We start from the raw sequence: 13217 nt of genomic DNA, 5'->3' as shown, positions 1-13217 counted from the left end.
ACAACCTGTCTTTCTCTACTAAGTCTATTCTCTTCAGTACCTTTTTATGTTCTGTTCCAGTAGGAACTTATCCAACCTTGTCTTGAATCCCTGGAGGGTGTTTTCCCCTATAACAGCTTCCAGAAGAGCGTTCCAGTTTTCTACCACTCTCTGGGTGAAGAAGAACTTCCTTACATTTGTACGGAATCTATTCCCTTTTAACTTTAGAGAGTGCCCTCTCGTTCTCCCTGCCTTGGAGAGGGTGAACAACCTGTCTTTCTCTACTAAGTCTATTCCCTTCATTATCTTGAATGTTTCGATCATGTCCCCTCTCAGTCTCCTCTTTTCAAGAGAGAAGAGGCCCAGTTTCTCTAAACTCTCACTGTACGGCAACTCCTCCAGCCCCTTAACCATTTTAGTCACTCTTCTCTGGACCCTTTCAAGTAGCACTATGTCCTTCTTCATGTACGGCGACCACTGCTGGACACAGTATTCCAATTGGGGGCGTACCATGACCCAGTACAGTGGCATGATAACCTTCTCCCATCTTTTTGCGATCCCCTTCTTAATCATTCCTAGCATTCTGTTCGCCCTTTTCGCCGCCACCGCACATTGTGCAGACGGCTTCGTTGACTTGTCTACCAGTACTTCCAAGTCTCTTTCCTGGAGGGTCTCTCCGAGTACTGCACCGGACATCCTGTATTCCTGTATAAGATTTTTGTTACCGACATGCATCACCTTACACTTATCCACGTTAAACCTCATTTGCCATGTCATGGCCCATTTCCCGAGCATGTTATGTCACGTTGCAGGTCTTCGCAATCCTTCTGTATCTTCACTACTCTGAATAACTTTGTATTATCTGCAAATTTAATCATCTCGCTCTAATTGTGTTTACATATTGACCTGGGCCTTGAATCTGTGAAACTCTGAAGACTAGAGTAAGTCTCTATGACAAAAAAAACAAAACAAAACACATATGCCCGTTCAAACTGACTAACTTTTACTTTTGTACTTCACAGAAATTCAGCCGGATCAATATTGACAGAAAGCTGATCATGTCCGGAGCTCTGGAATTGTTAAGCACGAAGGCTGATAATTACCTTTTGTTGTAACAAAGGCAATATGGTTACGAAACAGATTCTATATGAGCTACTCTTTTCAGAATACAAGTTCTCAAATTCTTCCTGGCTGATATTCAACCTGGACAGTCAGTATTATTTTTTTTTTTTTACACAAGCTGCTGTGATTGAATTAAATCTAGAAATTCAGCCCCCCCCCCTCGATCCAGATTCAGCAGAGATTGTCAAAGCATCCAGACATTAGTGATATTTAACTTGATATATGGTTAGCTAACTGGAGAAAGTTAGGACAGCTTTTTCCCATGTAATTTCATTGGCTGCCATGATATAGTTATGCATGTAACCGACGCTAGTCTATAAATTGTGCATGCAAGCTCATAGCATTTTGGGGTGCATGCATAAATTATGACTTCAACCAAATTTTACCTCACAATGGGGTCTTTTACTAAGGTGCGCTAGCCAATTTAGTGAGTGCTAACCGATTCAACATGCGCTAAATGCCAATGCGTCCAAGGAACATAATGCCTTAGTAAAAAAGGGGGAATATGCCTAACTACAGTCGCATACAAGTACACAAAATTCTGTATATGCGGGGTGATTTTATATGGTCTTTTTCATGCCTGTACTACCTACTAAAATTACCCTTCACATTCCCAAGGTTGTTTCTTTTTTTTTTTTTTGATTGAAAAGCTTTTATTGAAAAAACACTCCAAACAGTACAGAACAGTTGCACATGAAAGGCAAAAACAAAAATATATAGAGCTGAATACCACACTCCAAAATAGCACATAGAATTAAAATCAACAGCATAAATATGTGCAAGTCCTTCAAACTAATAAAACAATCTAGAATACCCCCTCTCCTCTACACTTAATCCCTTCTCTCTCCCCTTATTACCAAGCTCTTCTTCTTCCCATTGTAACTCCTTTCTTTTGTAATTCCTGTAAACCGTGTCGAGCTCTACTTCTGTGGAGATGATGCGGTATACAAACTTAAGATTTAGTTTAGTTTAGTCAATATCCCCCCTCCCACCCCCCAGGGACAAAGCACAATACCCACAGCTCTCTATATGGTTGAGAAATAATCAATACCAAACATATACCAAAGATTGAAAAGGAATATGGTTATGAGATCCCCCCCAGCATCGCCCATCTATTCCAACCCCCAGACCAACTCAACGCCCCTGACCACCCCTACCACAGATCCCCACAGAAGCCCGGAATTTGCGCCACACATGAGCATAACCATGTAGTTTACCATGCTGCAAGGCCGTTAAATGATAAAGATTCTGCCAATTAAGCAAACGTTGCTCCACCAGGGCCCACGTGGGAGAGAGCGCCTGATTCCACAGAGAGGCAATGGCCAATCGAGCAGCAGTGAATGTCAACTTACAGAACAAAGAGTCCCCCCCCAGCCAGATCCAATTGATGCCAGAACAACAAGGCGTGTCGCCAATCGGCCGGTATCTGGACATCTAAGATCCGTTAGTTTCATTGCCAGTCGAGAGAATTTTTATATTCAGGACATTTTTCCATGTGTGTTTTGGGTGAGCATTTGTGCTGATAGAATCAGTCTGCTAGTCAGCCGATGTACGGCTTAATACTAGTCAGGTTTCTGCCGTCTTAATCGGGTTTCCAAATCCTTGTTTGGCAGTGATGTCAGACACCTGTGCAGCTTCCTATTTCCTGGCATTCACAGCGCAGGCAAAAAGGAGCCCTACATGACCTTCTATCTTGAAAGCTGAAGATGACAGGGGACAGAAAGTCATGAATAAAGCAGATTTTTGTAAAAACTACCCATTAATCATGCAACCTTCTATTATCCGATCAAAGGCAATTTGTTATTATTTTAATCTCACTCACTCCCTCTTTCTAAATAAGGCAGCATGACCTTTGAGATCAAGTTGTAATCAAGATTCTTATGTTGTATTACTGGAAATGAGAGAGGACGACACAAATCAATGGATTTCACAGATCAATTAGAGGCAGGACAACTACTTCTACTACCATTCATTTCTATAGGACAAACATAATTTCCTATACTATGAATCAGTCATTCATCATATTTCCATCTAATCTTTTTGTATATACTTGGGACCTAGGTCGGCCACTGTTGGAAACTGGATACTGGGCTTGATGGATCTTCTGTTTGTCCCAGTATGGCAATTATTATGTGAGCCAAGTATAGGACAATCAAGCCATTGTGACAAACATAGAGAATCTCTAATTAGAAAACGAAGAATGTAAATTAAAGAGCTAAGGCTAGTACTGGACAGACTTGCACGGTCAGTGTCCCATATGTGATGATTTGGTGTAGGACAGGGCTGGGGAGGGCGTCGATGTGAATTCCACTAACTTGGAACATGAGGATGTTACTGGCCAGACTTTATGGTCGATATCCTGTAAACAGGATGGTTGGATAGGCTAGAGTGAGCTTGAATGGCAACTTCAGAATTTGGAACCTAGGACAATACCAGGTAGACTTTACAGTCTATGACCCAGAAATATCAAAGAAGAGACAAGTTATTTTAATCATGCATTTTTAATGGGTATAACTAATGGGCAGACTGGATGGACCGTTCAGGTCTATATCTGCCGTCATTTACTATGTTACTATGTTACATCACTGACGAGGTTGGTTCTTAGGCATTGGTGGAATGAGGCCTTATGACATCACAATCTCAGCTCTGGAATGCTGCTACTATTTGGGTTCTGCCAGGTACTTGTTAATTGCCAGTTATCAGCACTGAATGGGCCTATTAATCTGTCTACATGGGGAGAAGAAGGGGGTTGGGAAGAGCTTTGGGGAGGAAAGAAAGGGAAATGCTCTTTAGGCCTAGGAGGGGAAGCCCGCTTCTATTTTCCCCTCATAGGCCCAAAGAGCATTTCCCTGATGCTGGACAGAGAGTAGGAGAGAGCATGAGGAAGATGCCAGGAAACTCAGGTGGGAGAGAGACTGAAGGAAGATGCTACTGTGGCTTGCAAATGTGGAGCACAGGATTTTACTTGGTTGGAGAATAGATGCTTCTGGATAAGGAAGGATAGAAAGATGGAGAAATTATGTCTTTATAGGCAGTCCCCAGGTTAAGAATGGGTTCCATTTTTTAAACCATTCTTAAGTTGAATTTGTATGTAACTCAGATTCTAGCATTCTTCCCACCTTCTCCATCTCCTTGAGGCCCCTCTTGCATCCCTTTCTATCTATCCCACTGTTCCCTCTTCACCATCACATCCAACATTACTCCAATAATTCTCTCTCCCTCCCTTTGCCCAACAATTTTCCTCCTTCATCCATCTCCCCACCATCTCTTTTTCCCTCTCTCAGACACCCAATTCTCCCTTTCTATTCCCTCCATCTCCTCAGCATCTCTTTCTCTCACTCCCTCCATTCTTCCATCATATGGCTCATGCTCCCCTCCCTCCTTCCCTCCATTCTGTGTCCCAAGTTCATGCCCCCTCCCTTCTTTCTTCCATCATTTGTTAAGTTTGTGCTCCCTTCCTTCTGAGTCACAACACGACTCTCTTCCCCTGAGTCCCAATGTGCCCCTCTCTCTCCCTCCCTCCCGTCCTGCCATTCTTTCCTCCAGCGGGTGTTTACCTTCTGGCCAGCTCCCTCCTCCTCCCTGCCGCAGTCATTTCTCTGCACACAGCTGCTGCGGGCAGCAGCTCCTACGCGTGTCCTGCAGCTGAGCCGGAAGCTTTCCTTTTGATATGGGAGGAGCTTGCTCTGACATCAGAGGGAAGGCTTCCGGCTCAGCCGTGGGACACGTGTAGGAGCCGCTGCCCGTGGCTTTGTGTAGAGAAACGACTGCATCAGGGAGGAGGGAGCCGGACGGAAGGTAAACACCCGCTGGAGGAAGGCATGTACTTGAGGCACAGAATGGAGGAAGGGAGGGAGAGGAGGGGCGCGTTGGGACACCAAAGGTAGAACAGGACCCCCATTCGTAAGTACGAGTCCAAAATAAGTTAGATGTTCGTAAAACGTAGACTGCCTATACTTGATAATTTTCTTTCCTTTAGACCACATGTGTCAAACACAAGGCCCGCGGGCCAAATCCGGCCCGCCAGGCCTTGCAATGTGGCTCGCACCGCGCTGTCATCACGGCACTCCGCTGCGTTCCATCACAATGACGCGCGGTGACATAGGAGGCTTGTGATCTCGCCGGCTGTACTTGCTATCTATCTCCCCCCATCGACCGCCCCCCCCAAGAACCTCCGACCACCCCCCCAGCCGACCCGCGACCCCCCTGGCCGACCCCCACGACACCCCCACCCCCCTTCCCCGTACCTTTCTGTAGTTGGCCGGACAGACGGGAGACAAACCCGCCTGTCCGGCAGGCAGCCAACGACGGAATGAGGCCGGATTGGCCCATCCGTCTCAAAGCTCCGCCTACTGGTGGGGCCGAAGGCGCCTGGGCCAATCAGAATAGACCCGGGAGCCTTAGGTCCCACCAGTAGGCGGAGCTTTGAGACGGATGGGCCAATCCAGCCTCATTCCGTCGTTGGCTGCCTGCCGGACAGGCGGGTTTGGCTCCGGTCTGTCCGGCCAACTACATAAAGGTACGGGGAAGGGGGGTAGGGGTGTCATGGGGGTCGGCCAGGGGGGTCGGAGGTTCTTGGGGGGGGGGGGGTCAATGGGGGGAGGGGGGTTTGCGTCGAGGGCAGGAGGGCCTGGGATCCCTCCTGCCCGTAATGTAGTGCGGGGTGGGGGTAGGGGGTCGCTGTGGTCAGGAGGGTTTGGGCTCCCTCCTGGCCCGAACAACTAGCGGGGGGGGGGGGTCGCCAGGGCCAGGAGGACTTGGGCTCCCTCCTGGCCAGATATTGTCGGGGAGTTGGGGAATCGGTGGGGCAAGAGGGCTTGGGCTCCTTTTTGCCCCGATCGTGTCGGGGAGTCAAGAGGGCTTGAGCTCCCTCTTGCCCCGATCGTGTTGGGAGTCGGGGAGTCGGCGGTCCTTCGGGGTGGGGGTGCAGGTGCGTGCGAGCGGTCCTGCTTGGGGTGAATCGGACGTCGGGGGGGGGGGGGGGGGGAACTATGTAAAAAAAATACACAGCAGAAGCTGCCAGTTCCTGGCATAAAGTGTAGGCATAAAAATCGCAACAGAATCTGCTATCTGTACCCAGCCAGGCATTTATTGACTGACTTTTTCATTCTAATGCAGATTTCCAATAAACTACATCTTTTACTGCCAATATTGATCCCAAAATGTCCAGGAAAAGAAAAGTTGACGGTGAAGGCAGACAATTTAATGACAAATGGGAAAATGAATACATGTTTGTGCTTAGTGAGGGCAAACCAGTGTGTATATTGTGTTATGAGACAGTGTCGGTGATGAAAGAGTACAATATACGTCGTCATTTTGACACCAAACATAATGTTAAGTATGGCAAATATACTTTGGAAGAAAAGCATAAAATTGTTAAAGAACTAAAAGGCAAACTACAATCACAGCAGCAAATGTTTACAAAGGCTACAGCGAAAAATGATGCTGCAGTGAAAGCAAGCTTTATAGTGGCTGAAGAAATTGCCCGTACTTCAAGGTGTTTTTCAGAGGGTGCCTTTTTGAAGCAATGCATGCTAAAAGTGTGTGAGAAAGTATGCCCAGACCAGATACAGAGTTTTCAAACTGTCAGTTTGTCAAGAAACACCATTGCAGACAGAGTTCAAGAACTCTCAGGAAATCTATCATCACAGCTGGCCGAACAGGCATGCAGTTATCTCGCTTTTTCACTTGCTATCGATGAAAGCACAGACAACACTGATACAGCGCAGCTGTCCATCTTTATACGTGCTACGAAGACCGACCTCTCTGTCACTGAGGAACTTTTGGATGTAGCTGCCATGCATGGGACGACGACTAGTAGAGATATATTTGAGGCTGTGGAGAAATCTATAAATAATTTTAAATTACCCTGGGAAAAGTTGGTGGGGCTAACTACCGATGGCGCACCTTCAATGTGCGGAGAAAAGAAAGGCTTGGTTGGACTAATGAAGGAAAGAATGCAAAAAAGTCACTGCCACACACCCTTGATTACTTATCATTGCATTATCCACCAAGAGGCTATGTGTGGAAAAGTTCTGGACATGAATGACATAATGACCACAGTCATTAAAACTATTAACTTTATAAGGGCACGTGGCCTGAATCATCGCCAGTTCCAGCAGTTTTTACAGGAGGTGGGTGCAGAGCATGGAGACGTGCCATACCACACAGAAGTAAGATGGCTGAGCAAGAGCGCAGTCCTCAAAAGATTTTTTGAGCTCAGAGAACAAATTGCTCTTTTCATGGAAAGTAAAGGAAAGCCCTTGCCTGAACTGTCGGATCCCGCCTGGCTATGTGATTTTGCTATGATGTGTGACATATGCGAGCATCTCGCCCAACTGAATCTGAAGCTGCAGAGACGCAAACAAGTCATCACGAAGATGTCTGACATGATCACAGCATTCCAGCGTAAACTTCAACTATGGAAGTCCCAACTGGAACAGGGCAATCTTGCCCACTTTCCCGTTTGTTTGAGTATCTCAACCACTATTTCTGGTACTTTTCCTTGCAGTCGGCTGGCTACCAAAGTTAGCCGTTTACTAAGTGAATTTGAGCGGCGCTTCTCTGACTTTAGAACACAGCACTCAGGCTTTGACATCTTTGCCAATCCTTTTACAGTTGATGTCAACAATGTGCCCCATCACCTTCAGATGGAGATAATCGAGCTTCAGTCTGACAGTGGCCTGAAATCAAGGTTTCAGGATGTTGAAATTGAGGACTTCTACCCTCTACTGCCCCCTGACTCAATGCCAGAGCTCCGACTTCATGCTGCCCGTATTCTATCCATGTTCGGGAGCACCTATCTTTGTGAACAGATGTTTTCAATAATGAATCTGAACAAAAACAAGCACAGATCACGCATTACCGATGACAACCTCCATGCTGTTTTGCGGGTTGCTACAGCCCAAGAAATAAAACCGAACATTGACTCATTGATACGGGGAAAACGGTGTCAGACATCTAGCCAGAAAACAAAACAATGAGCATTTTAGGTACATTCCAATATTACTGTTTTGCTTGATACCAATATTACTGTTTTGCTTGATAGCATGTGAGTTGGTTAACAGCACTGTTAAGGAAAAGATTGTTCCACTCATTTTAAATTCACATTTCTGGTTAACATTGTCAGTTTATGACTGTTCAGTAAACCATTCGGCCCGCGATTTAGGCTGGATTTTAGATTTTGGCCCCTTCTCTGATTGAGTTCGACACCCCTGCTTTAGACCTACAAACTAGCCCAGAACATGTGGGTTAGCCTGTTGACCAGTGGATGGCGACAGAAAAACAAAGTAGTTCTATGTGGTTTGACCCTTAAGAACACCGTGCACCCTTAAAATGCTCAGAATTTCAAATGAACCAGCAATAATTCTCTTGTTCACTCCTCTGGTCAAATTTTGTTCTCCAACTTTTGTATTCATCCAATACCTTTGCCAGTAAAGCAGTGATGTACTCTACCGATACACAGTTCTCCAAATGGGTTAGGAGGTATCTCAAATCTAATGAGATAAGTAAGAGAACATGTAAAATAGAAAACCTGAGATAGAAAGAGGAAACATGAATTATGGAAGCATGCCCATTAATTGCCAACTAGTGAGGATTTCTAGATTGGTCTGGTAGACTGAAGGAAAGAAAATTCTTAGGTAATTCAGGACATTTTTCCATGTGTGTTTTGGGTGATCATTCATAATTTCTTTCTTATCAACCTTACCAGACCAATCCAGAACGAGTGAGATGTAGTAAAGCAGTCCTAAACAAGGGTGAGACCTTGTTCATGTCTTAAGAACAATGTTGAAGCACAATTGCATTGCTATAGGAAGATGAACTTGCCCACTAGAAGATGCTGGACTTAACACCACAAAGGAAAATAGAGGACAAATAATGCTCCCTTTAAGAAAAAGCAAGGTTGCACATGGGTCTACCACACTGCAATTTATAGAAGGCTGCTTACAGACCCAGAATGAGGTAACCAGGAACATCTGCCGACAAACTATGATAAGAAGCAGACAGGCTATTTATTCTATTTTTAATTATGTATATATTTTTTAGCTGAACAGAAAAATAATATGGGAAAGAAAAGAAACGGCGGCAGAAGGACAGCTGTGTACTAAACAGATATTTAAGTCCATAGAAACTAGAAATAACAGAACACTAATATTAAAAAAAATTTCAAGGTTCTGAAGTTTGGCAGATAACCAAAAGAACTCCATGTGAGGGAGCAGAAACAGAGTGACCTATTTGTCAAACTCCAAACAATACTGCCAGGATATTCTCCTTACAGGAGAAGAGAGAGAAGAACCAAAGAACAGAGGAAGAAAGGCCATTGGGGACTCTACAGAAATATGTCAACGCTGTACTGTGGGAAAAGCATCTGTGGAAAGGAACATCTGTGGTAGAATGAAGGTCCTACAGCTTTAGGATCTAGATATTTTTTTAAAAAGTTGTCTGAGATCAAAAGAGACAAGTCTGCCAAAGTGGACCAGATGTGGTCATATAACCACTGGACTGAATAGAAGCAAGTTAGAGGTTTATTTAGGCTTGATATACCACTTTAATTACCAAAGCGGTGTACATTATACAAAATTTATAATAAAAGAAAAATTTTAAAATATAAGTAACATAGGGAAAAGACAACATAAAATACAACAAATAACTGGTAATACATGCTACAAAAGGGAAATGAATGGGATACATTTTATAAAAATAAGAGGAGTGGGGGATGGGAAAAACGAAGGGGAGAGGGGAATTATCTGATATGTGTCCATTGTCTGAGTCTCATGTGCGTTTAGTCCTAGCTATAAGTCTCATAAACATCTTTATAAATAAATGTTTTGAGACTGGATTTGAACTTGCTAGGGTTATTCTCCTGTCTCAGGTCCAAAGGAAGGGCATTCCACAAAGCAGGCGCAACCACTGAATAAATAGTCTTGCGTGTGGTATCATCAAATAATTGCCGTACCGAGGGGACTGCTAAAAGATGCTGCTGTGATGAACGAAGTGAACGGGAAGCACTGAGTTCCGATCCAATTTAAACTCACCAGGAGGAAGAAATAGCTTGGAAGATGCAGCATCCAAACCAACAGTATGCAATGGCATTCAGAAGCACAACAGCATATATTAAACACATCACTCTGATTGGTTAAGAAAGCTTGCTTCTCTTTCGACCAGATGAAACAAAAGGGAGCTTCACTTCAGCACTGGGCTGAAAAACATGCTGTGTAGGGTTATGTCATCATTATTACCCCTTAAATGAGAGGAACAGAAGAAAGAAGGGATTCTAACAAGCATGAAACATCAAGTACTGCAAGGACTCACTATTGCAGCCTTGTAAAAGGGGCCCTGAAAGTAGATATACTCTACTCATAAAACACGGATAACTGATGTATTTCGGTACAAAGGGCCTGACTCTATAAATAGCACCTATCGGCCCCTATCTTATAAGTGCCAGTCAACATGGTTGTCAACTGCGCGGCGCCTTTTTTAGAATCAGGCTTCATGGTGCCTACATAGGCTTAGTTTCAAGTTTATTTAAAATTTGATACAAACACTTATAAAAATTTCTAAGCAGTGTACATAGTAAATTAGGGGGAAACAAGAATGTCAAAAAATACGAACAAGAACAAACTTAAACATAACAGCGGATGAACAGAAACGAGGGGAAAGAGGGTATTACTACATTGGTTTTAAGAAAAGAAAACAATGAGGGGTAAAATCATAGGATGGGGGAAGGACAAGAGTAGAGTAGATAAGACTTGATGATTAAGTGATCTAATGATTGGATAAACTGAGCCTAATGGTTTTAAGTTTCAAATGCATCCTAGTATAGGCACTGTTAAATTAGGCCAAGGTTTTCCTGGTCTAATTTACCAGAGCCTAACACAGATGCCTAGTGACACTTAAGTCAACCATACCTACTTTTCAGGTAGGTGTTGGTAGGCACCTTGACTTTGACCAAGCCTGGTCCCTATTCAAGGACACAGTAAACAAGGCGCAAAACCTATATATACCAAGATTTAGGAAAGGATCCAAAAAGAATCAGACGAAGGACCCTGCATGGATAACCAGTGAAGTAAAGAAAGTGATAGGAGACAAGAAAAAATCATTTCGGAAGTGGAAAAAAGACAAAACCGAAGGAAATTGGAGAGAGCACAGGCAGTATCAAAAACAATGTCACCGAGTAGTCAGGAAAGCCAAGAAAGAGTATGAGGAGAAACTGGCCAACGAAGCAAGAAATTTCAAACCATTTTTCCGATATGTGAAAGGGAAACAGCCAGCGAGGGAGGAGGTGGGACCCCTGGATGAGGGTGGCCGGAAGAGAGTGGTAAAAGAGGAAAAAGAGGTGGCCGGTAGGCTAAACGAGTTCTTCTCGTCGGTCTTTACAATAGAAGACACATCCAGTGTGCCAGAACCAGAAAAAATCTTCAGGGGAGATCAAGAGGGGAAATTATCATGCATGGAGGTAAGCCTCGAAGACGTTCTCAGGCAGATAGATAGATTAAAAACTGACAAAGCTCCGGGCCCAGACGGGATCCACCCGAGAATACTGAAAGAGCTCAGAGATGAAACAGCAGAGTTACTGCGGCATATTTGCAACCTGTCCTTGAGAACAGGGGTAATCCCGGAGGACTGGAAGATAGCGAATGTTACACCGATCTTCAAGAAAGGATCGAGAAGCGACCCGGGAAACTACAGACCGGTGAGCTTAACCTCTGTTCCGGGGAAGATGGCCGAATCACTGATCAGGGAAGGTATCAATGAGCATATAGAAAAAAATAATCTGATGAGATCAAGCCAGCATGGTTTCTGTAAAGGCCGATCATGCCAGACGAATCTACTGCATTTCTTTGAGGGGATAAGTAAACAATTGGACCAAGGTGACCCCGTAGACATCGTATATCTAGATTTCCAAAAAGCCTTCGACAAGGTGCCCCATGAACGCCTACTGAAGAAACTGTGGAGTCACGGGGTGGAAGGGGACGTGCACAGATGGATCAAAAATTGGCTGGCGGACAGGAAGCAGAGGGTAGGAGTAAAGGGGCACTACTCTGACTGGATAGGGGTCACAAGTGGTGCTCCGCAGGGGTCAGTGCTGGGACCACTGTTGTTCAATATATTTATTAATGATCTAGAAACGGGGACAAAGTGCGAAGTTATCAAGTTCGCGGATGACACAAAACTCTCCAGAACGGTCAGAACTGTTGAGGAATGCAAAGACCTGCAGAGCGACCTGAACAAACTGAGTGAGTGGGCAAAAAAATGGCAGATGAGCAAATTCTACAACTCCATGCTAAAAAAAGCTAGGAAGATTTACTATGGAGATAAAATCTCCAAGTCAAAAAACCAAAACAGTACACTGTTCACATCTGGCGGAACCTAACTTCTAAAAACAACTCCGCCCCCTCCCCCCCTCCCATCTCCAAATGACCTAGCCAAATTCTTCAATGAGAAGATCACTATCATAAAGAGTTCGTTCCCCTCAGCTATCTCCTACAACTCTCTTTCCCCGAAAGACTCTGACCCTATCCCTGCCGACAGATCTTGGACTACATTCGAACTTGTATCCGAGACCCAGATCTCCAAACTCTGCCTGAAACTTAAATCCTGCAAGTGTATCCTAGATCCTTTCCCATCCTACCTTTACGAAAACATCCCTGCGCAGGCCATCTCTTCCCTTACAAACCTTATAAATAAAGTTTTACTATCTGGCCTATTCTCCTCCGAAATGGGACACATTGCCTTATCCCCTCTTCTGAAAAAAGCCGATCTCGACCCTTCCTCACCATCGAACTACCGCCCCATAGCAAACATCCCTCTTTTAACAAAACTTCTAGAGACCATAGTCGCTACTCAGCTTTCCTCCTACCTAGAGAGATTCTCCATTCTCCAACATTACCAATACGGATTTAGGCCCAATTTCAGCACCGAGTCCCTCCTAGTTTTCCTAATCTCAAAGGTGCAACAACTACACGCACGGAAAAAATTTGCTGTTCTCCTACAGTTTGATCTCTCCGCGGCCTTCGACGTCGTACACCATGACATACTAATCTACCAACTTTCAGAGATAGGAATAGACTCCTCTGTTCTAAACTGGTTCTCAAACTTCCTCCGCGCTCGTTCCT

The 13217-nt window shown here is 44.5% G+C and overlaps 1 protein-coding gene across 8 annotated transcripts in view; it reads right to left on the bottom strand.

The window, feature by feature from the left end:
- The window catches only part of USH1C (USH1 protein network component harmonin), a 154956-nt gene that overhangs the window by 90634 nt on the left and 51105 nt on the right, over nt 1-13217 (bottom strand). The gene's annotated exons all lie outside the window — the stretch shown is intronic.

The sequence above is a fragment of the Geotrypetes seraphini genome, chromosome 19 (assembly GCF_902459505.1).
Source record: "Geotrypetes seraphini chromosome 19, aGeoSer1.1, whole genome shotgun sequence".
NCBI lineage: Eukaryota > Metazoa > Chordata > Amphibia > Gymnophiona > Dermophiidae > Geotrypetes > Geotrypetes seraphini.
Note: the sequence above shows the minus strand (reverse complement) of the source record. Positions and strands in the feature narration are given on the sequence as shown.